We start from the raw sequence: 6,610 nt of genomic DNA, 5'->3' as shown, positions 1-6,610 counted from the left end.
TCCAATATAATATTGAATTATTGTTGTGTACCATCGAGTCAGAACCAACATATAGCTGACCCTCCAGTGGGTTTTCAGAGGCAGTTAACCACAAGGGAGTAGTTTGACCATCCTTCTCCCATGGTTACCTTGAACTATATACCTTTGGGATTGCAATGCAGCTTCTTGCCACTAGGCCATCAGAGCTGGAAGTAGTGATAGTGGGCATCCTTGTCTGGTCCCTCTTCACAAGGGGAATGCCTTTAGTCTTTCTCCATTGAGAATGATGTTGACCATTGGCTTTGTAAATGTACTTTTCACTATTTTGAGGAAATTCTGTTCTATTCTTATTTGTTGATTATTTTAATTAGGAAGGGCTATTGGATTTTATCAAAGGCCTTTGCTGCATCAATTTATAGGATCGTGAGGTTTATGTTATTTGCTTTGTTAATGTGATGAATTATGTTGATTATTTTTTATTATGTTGAGCCATCTTTGTATATCTGTTATGAATCCCACTTGGTCATGTTTTTTGATATACGTACTGTTGGATTCTATTGACCAGGATTTTGTTAAGAACTTTTGTTAACTTTTGTTAAGAACTTTTGCAGCTATGTTCATGAGAAATATTGTTTATGGTACTTACTTTTTTGGTAATGTCTTTGCCTGGTTTTGGTGCTTGCTTCAAAGAATGACTCTGGGAGTGTTCCTTCTTACATTTTCTATTTTTTAAATAATTTAAATAGCATTGGTAATAGTTCATCTCTGAATGTTTAGCAGAATTCTGCTGTGAAGACTACTTTATCTGGAGAATATATATATATATATTTGTGAGGGAGTTATTTCTCTAGGTTTTCAAATTTATCAGAGTATAGCTTTTCATAATATTCTGATATTTTAGATTTAATTTCATTTGATTCTGTGGTGATGTTATCACTGTAATTTGTTATTTGAGTTATTTGTGTCTTATATCTCTTTTCCTTAGTTAAGTTTGCCAATGGTTTGACTATTTTAATGTCCTTTTTTTTTCTTTTCCATTGAGATTTTTTTGGTTTGGTTTTTTAAAATTTTTTATTGTTATTATTATTATTATTAATTTCAATGAACATCTGCAGAGATTTTGGCATTCCATTCATTCATTGTTGCACTTTTCAAAGAACCAACACCTAGTCCAATTGATTCTTTTAATTGTTTTCCTGTTTTCTATCCCATTGACTTCAGCCATTGTCCTTATTTTTTTTCTTCTAAAGGCTGGGTGAGATTAGCTTGTTGCTGTTTTTCTATTTGCTGGAGGTAATTGAGTTTGGTAGTTTATTTTTCTCCTTTCTTCTTCTCCTTCCCCTTCCTTTTTTTTTTTTAAAATATATGTTTAGCTATTGCTATGAACGCTGAACACTGCCTTCTCTCTATCCCAGAGGTCTTGACATACTGTATTTTCATATTCATTCATTTTGAGGTAATTTTTATTTTATTTTTATTTCTTCTATACCCCAATAGTGCTCGTATAGAATGCTGTTTCGCTTCCATGGAGCAGGGTTGGTTTTTCTTTTTCTTTCTTTCTTTTTTTTTTTTTAGTCTCTTATCTTCTTGTTAATTCCTAGCTTTATGGCATTGTCTTCTGAGAAGATATTTTGTATTTTTTTAAAATGTTTTTTTAATTTGTCAAAAATTACTTTGTGTTCTAATATATGATCAATTCTGGAGAATGTACCATGTACACTTGAGAAGAAGGCAGATTGAGTTATAGTTGAATGAAGTACCCTGTTAAGTTGGCTTATTGTGTAATTTAGTTCTTCTGCATCTTTGTTGAGTTTCTTTTGAGTTGACCCATCCTTTGGTGAGAGTTGTGCACTAAAAACTTCCTACTACTATTTTGGTGCTATCTTTCCCTTCACATCTGTTACCCTTTGTTTTATGTATTTTGCAGGTCTATCATTTGATGCATAGATGTTAACTATGGTTATGTCTTCTTGATTTATTGTGCCTTTAATAATTAGTGTCCTTTCTTATCTTTTATGGTGACTTTCATCCTGAAGTCTTTTTATCAGAGACTAGTATTGCCACTCCTGCACTCTTAGGGATGCCACTTCCTTGGTATATATTTTCCCCCCACCCTTTGCTTTTTAATCTTTTCGCTTGTTTCTTAGATGTGTCTCTTTTAGGCAACATATTGACGAGCTTTCCTTTTTTAAAAAAAATTTTATACTGGTTTACTTACAAAGCATATAAAGTTTGTATACATTGTTTTTCACACCGTATCTTTCCCCTTTCCTTTATCCTCTCCTCCTTCCACCCATCAAATTGTATGACCCTATGATTAGGTGACCCCCCCCAGATCCTTGTACTAATTTTACAATAATGGCATTATGCAATATTTGTCTTTATGAGACTGAGTTAGTTCACTTGAGCTTTCTTTTTTAAAAAAAAAATCCATTCTGCTATTCTTTTCCTTTTAATCCGTGCATTTAGTCCATTCACATTGTGATTATTGACAAGCCAAGTTCTTTCATTGCCATTTTGCCTTTTCTCTTTTTGCTGGTTACTTAGGTCCATCTACTTTCCTTTGCTGGGTGAAGGACTTCCCTTAGTATTTCTTAAAGAGTTAGTCTTGTTTTTATGAATTTCTTAGCCCATGTTTTTCTGCAAATGACTTAATTTCTCCTTCATATTGATGGACAGCTTAGCCGGATACAGGCTCCTCAGCCAATTGTTTTCGATCAACTTTCTGTATATGCTATCCCAGGTCGTCTTCTTGCATGGTTTTCATTGAAAAGTCAAAGCTTAATATAATTGATTCTCATTTATAGGTGGTTATTTATTTATTTTGTACTGCTTTTAGTATTCTAATCTTATTTTTTACTTTGAAGAATCTGACTGTGTTATGTCTTGATGTTATTCTTTTGAGGTCTAGACTATTTGGAGTTCACAGAATTTCTTGAATATGGATTTCCTCAATTTTCATGGTACCTAGGAAATTTGCTTCTAGTACCTCTTCCACAATTTTTTCAGTTCTTCTCTCCTCCTGGTCTGGAATTCTGATCACATATATGTTGTTCCATTTGATGTTATCTCATATAATTCTAATATCTTTTTTCCATTTTCCTTCCTTCTCTTTCTCTCCTTTTTTAGAAAGTTTCCATTGTGGTTCTTATCCTGATTCTTTGTCCCATCTCAGCTGTTATGCTTTTTTTTGTTCCCCCCAGAATGTTGAAAAATTCTGCCATTTCAATCTTAATATTCAGGATTGCATTTCCATGCATTTCTGTTATTTGCTGTACTGTGCTGGTTGTACCCTCTTTGTCTTACAATGCTTTTTAAAATTATTGTCCCTTTGTATTTATGGTTTCAATTATTTCTTCCATCATTGTAACTTCTTCAATAGCAGTTCATGTACCTCCGTGTCAATATATTACTTCTGCCTACCTGTAATTGAGTCTGCATTCTGCTCTGATTTTTCAGGAGGAGATTTGTTTGGGGTTCTTCCCCCCCCCAAGGATGTTTGAAGCTTCCTCTTGTTTCCTTGACATTATGTGAAGTTCTTTTTTGGTATTTGTGAGGCAGTTTCTGTTGTGTCTATACAGGTTGTTGTCAGTTCCTAGTCTTTATGATGCTATTGATAAATTGCATATTTTCAGTGTTGCCCCAGGTTCAGTTTTCCAAGTGGCAATATTTCCACCTGGTTGTCTTTGAGTAGCTCTGTTTCCTTTTTCCTGCAGTTGTCCCTTCAGGGGCAGGGAATGGGATCTCTCCCTTTGTCCACTTGTGGTGGACCCGCTTCCCTGTCCTGTCCAGTAGTTTGATGGTAGAGGGACAGGTTTCCCTTAGGGATAGGCAAAGTTCCAAGAGTTCTGCCAGGGATATATCGCTCAGAGGAAATGCTCAGGGAAATGGAAAGGTTCCAACAGGATAACCCACAACTCTCATTTGGTTCTAATTGCTGACCCATGTACTTTTCTCTGTATTTTTTTAAAATGAACATGGTATATTTTTCCCTCCTTTCTCCCTTCCTTCTTGTCTCTGTTAACTCTCTGAAACTGATTCTATTTGTGTGAAAGCCTTTATTTAGCATGTAATATTAGTGGCCTTGTCCTTTTTTTGACTAACTTAATGTCAGTCAGAAAATTTTTTCTAGTTTCATTCTTAAGCAGCCTTTCACAAATGGTTGGCCTTTTTTTAGTGATGTATAATACTCCATTGTGTGAATGTAACACAGTTTCATTAGCCATTTGTTCACTGATGGGCTTTTTACTTGTTTCCAACTGTTTATGACTATAAATAACATTGTAGTAAGCATGGGTGTAAGTATGTCAGTTTGCGATATAAATCTTATTTCTCTGGGCTATATACCTAGTAGTCATATTGCCGAATCAAATTTATTTCTATGCTTAACTTTGTAAGGAATTGTAAAATTGCTTTCCATGGTGATTCCACGATTTTATATTCTCACCAGCAATATATGAGAGTTCCAGTTTCACTATACCCTCATCAGTATTGTTTGATGTCTTATTGAAAATTGCTATTTTTGCTGGGGTAAGATGATATCTCATGGTTGTTTTGATCCACATCTTTCTAGAAGCTATGGATGCTCATCTTATTCCTTAATATAGTTTTTAATTTTTATATTTTCTGCTAGTTTATTTACAGAATTTGAATACAAATTCAAAGAAATTCTTTCAATTTCCCTCAACCCTCAGCCCATCACATTGTACAACCCCATGATTGATTCCCACCTCCCCCTGCACATACACATCCCTTTGCTTCCAGCCTCTCCCACCCCTCTTGGATCATTATACTCATTTTACAATAATGGTTTTATACAATCTTAATATCGTTTTAATTTTGTTTTGTTTAGTCTGTAAGAAATGGTTCCTATTTCAATACTTGTATGTGGAATTCCAATTTTCTGAACATTGTTGAAGAGATACTTCTTTGTCCATCAAATTGATTCAGCTGCTTAGTTTTTAAATATCATTTTTGAACTCTTAGGTGTGTCCTTCCATATATTTTAGTTGCCCAACAAATGCTAAGGAAGTTCCAAGATATCTTTTCATCATTTCTCAATAGAAGAGGAGGAGGTCAGAGGACAGGTTGAGACCACTTTACTGGTGTTTTCCTAAAGGAGTGATACCTTGAGACAGTATTCATTATACAATATAACTCATAGCCAGAGAACATTTTAGTATTTAATGAAAATTAAGATTAAAGAAAAATTTACTTGTTCTCCTTTTTCTCCTATAGAAGTAATATTTCTGGAATCCATTCCTACCCTTCATTATCAAAGAAAAATTGTCATGGAGTTTATAAAAATGATATCTGCTCATCAAATGCTGTTCAGCTACACTGCATATTAATATCATCTCGGATTCCTGCATACGAGGTACAAAGTATGCTGTAAAGCCTGTGCCTTTCTCAGTCAGTGCTCTTAATCTAAGCTAGAAAATATGTGACAATTCTTTAGCTTCCATGTTCATAAAAATGTCTCATTTCTTAGAACAAAAAGGGTGTGACTTAAGTGGAAATATTTAGACCCAAAACAGTTTTAAAGTTGGAGGCAAAAAGGTCAGTATTAATGAACAAAAACCCCAAAATGTATTCATCTACACATATTGAGGTACTGCACCCAACTAAATCTCAATTCACTTTCTTCTTGAGGGCACATAGTAATTCTACAGAATTTATCATATATTAATACAAAAAGCAAGCCTCAAAAAATTTAAAAAAATGGAAATAATACAAAATATCTTCTCAGACCACAATGGCACAAACTGGATAGTAACCACAGGAGGATAAAAATTACAAAACCACCAGTGTGGAAGCTGACATACTACTAGAACATCACTGAGTTATAGAAAAAAATAAAGAATGAAATAAAAAAATTCCTTGAAACAAATGAAAATTAAAATACAATGTACCAAAACTTTTGGGATGCAGCTAATGCAGTCCTTAGGGGGAAGTTCATAGTAACAGGCAAAAACATAAAAAAGGAAGAAAGAAGCAAATTTAATTATCTAACTCACATCTCCATCAATTAGAAAAATAACAATCTAATACCACATCCCCTAGAAGAAAAGAAATTATAAGGACAAAAGCTGAAATAAATGAGATAAAAAACAGAAAAATAATTCAAGCCATCAACAAGACTAGGAGCTGGTCTTTGAAAGGGTCAATAAAATCGACAAACCATTAGTGAACGTAACAAAAGGAAAAAAGAGAGAAGAAACAGATAACTCAATTAAGAATGCAGAGAGATGACATCCTAACAGAATCAAAATAAATTTAATCTATAATATTGGAATATTATAAAAAGCTATACTCTGATAAATGTGAAAATCTAGAGGAAATGGACAAATTTCTTGAACTCAAGTCACTTGAACTGACCCATTACAAAATAAGAAATTGAAAAAGATAATCAGTAATATGTTGTTGTTGTTGTTATGTGCCATCAAGTCATTTGCGACTCAAAGAGACCCTATGCATAACAGCTCTAAACCCTGCTCTATCCTGTGCCAATCTCATTGCCTCTGAACACCCATCCCGAGTACCCCAGTCACTGAATCAATCCACCTCATAGAGGGTCTTCCCCTCCTGCACTGTCCCTCTACTCTACCCAGCATGATGTCCCTCTCTAAAG

The 6,610-nt window shown here is 34.2% G+C and overlaps 1 protein-coding gene across 1 annotated transcript in view; it reads left to right on the top strand.

Moving 5' to 3' along the window:
* The window catches only part of ECT2L (epithelial cell transforming sequence 2 oncogene-like), a 128,400-nt gene that overhangs the window by 54,371 nt on the left and 67,419 nt on the right, over nt 1–6,610 (top strand). The window lies entirely within an intron of this gene.

The sequence above is a fragment of the Elephantulus edwardii genome, unplaced genomic scaffold, assembly GCF_000299155.1.
Source record: "Elephantulus edwardii isolate Elephantulus edwardi_28Jun2011 unplaced genomic scaffold, EleEdw1.0 scaffold00039, whole genome shotgun sequence".
Lineage (NCBI taxonomy): Eukaryota > Metazoa > Chordata > Mammalia > Macroscelidea > Macroscelididae > Elephantulus > Elephantulus edwardii.
Note: the sequence above shows the minus strand (reverse complement) of the source record. Positions and strands in the feature narration are given on the sequence as shown.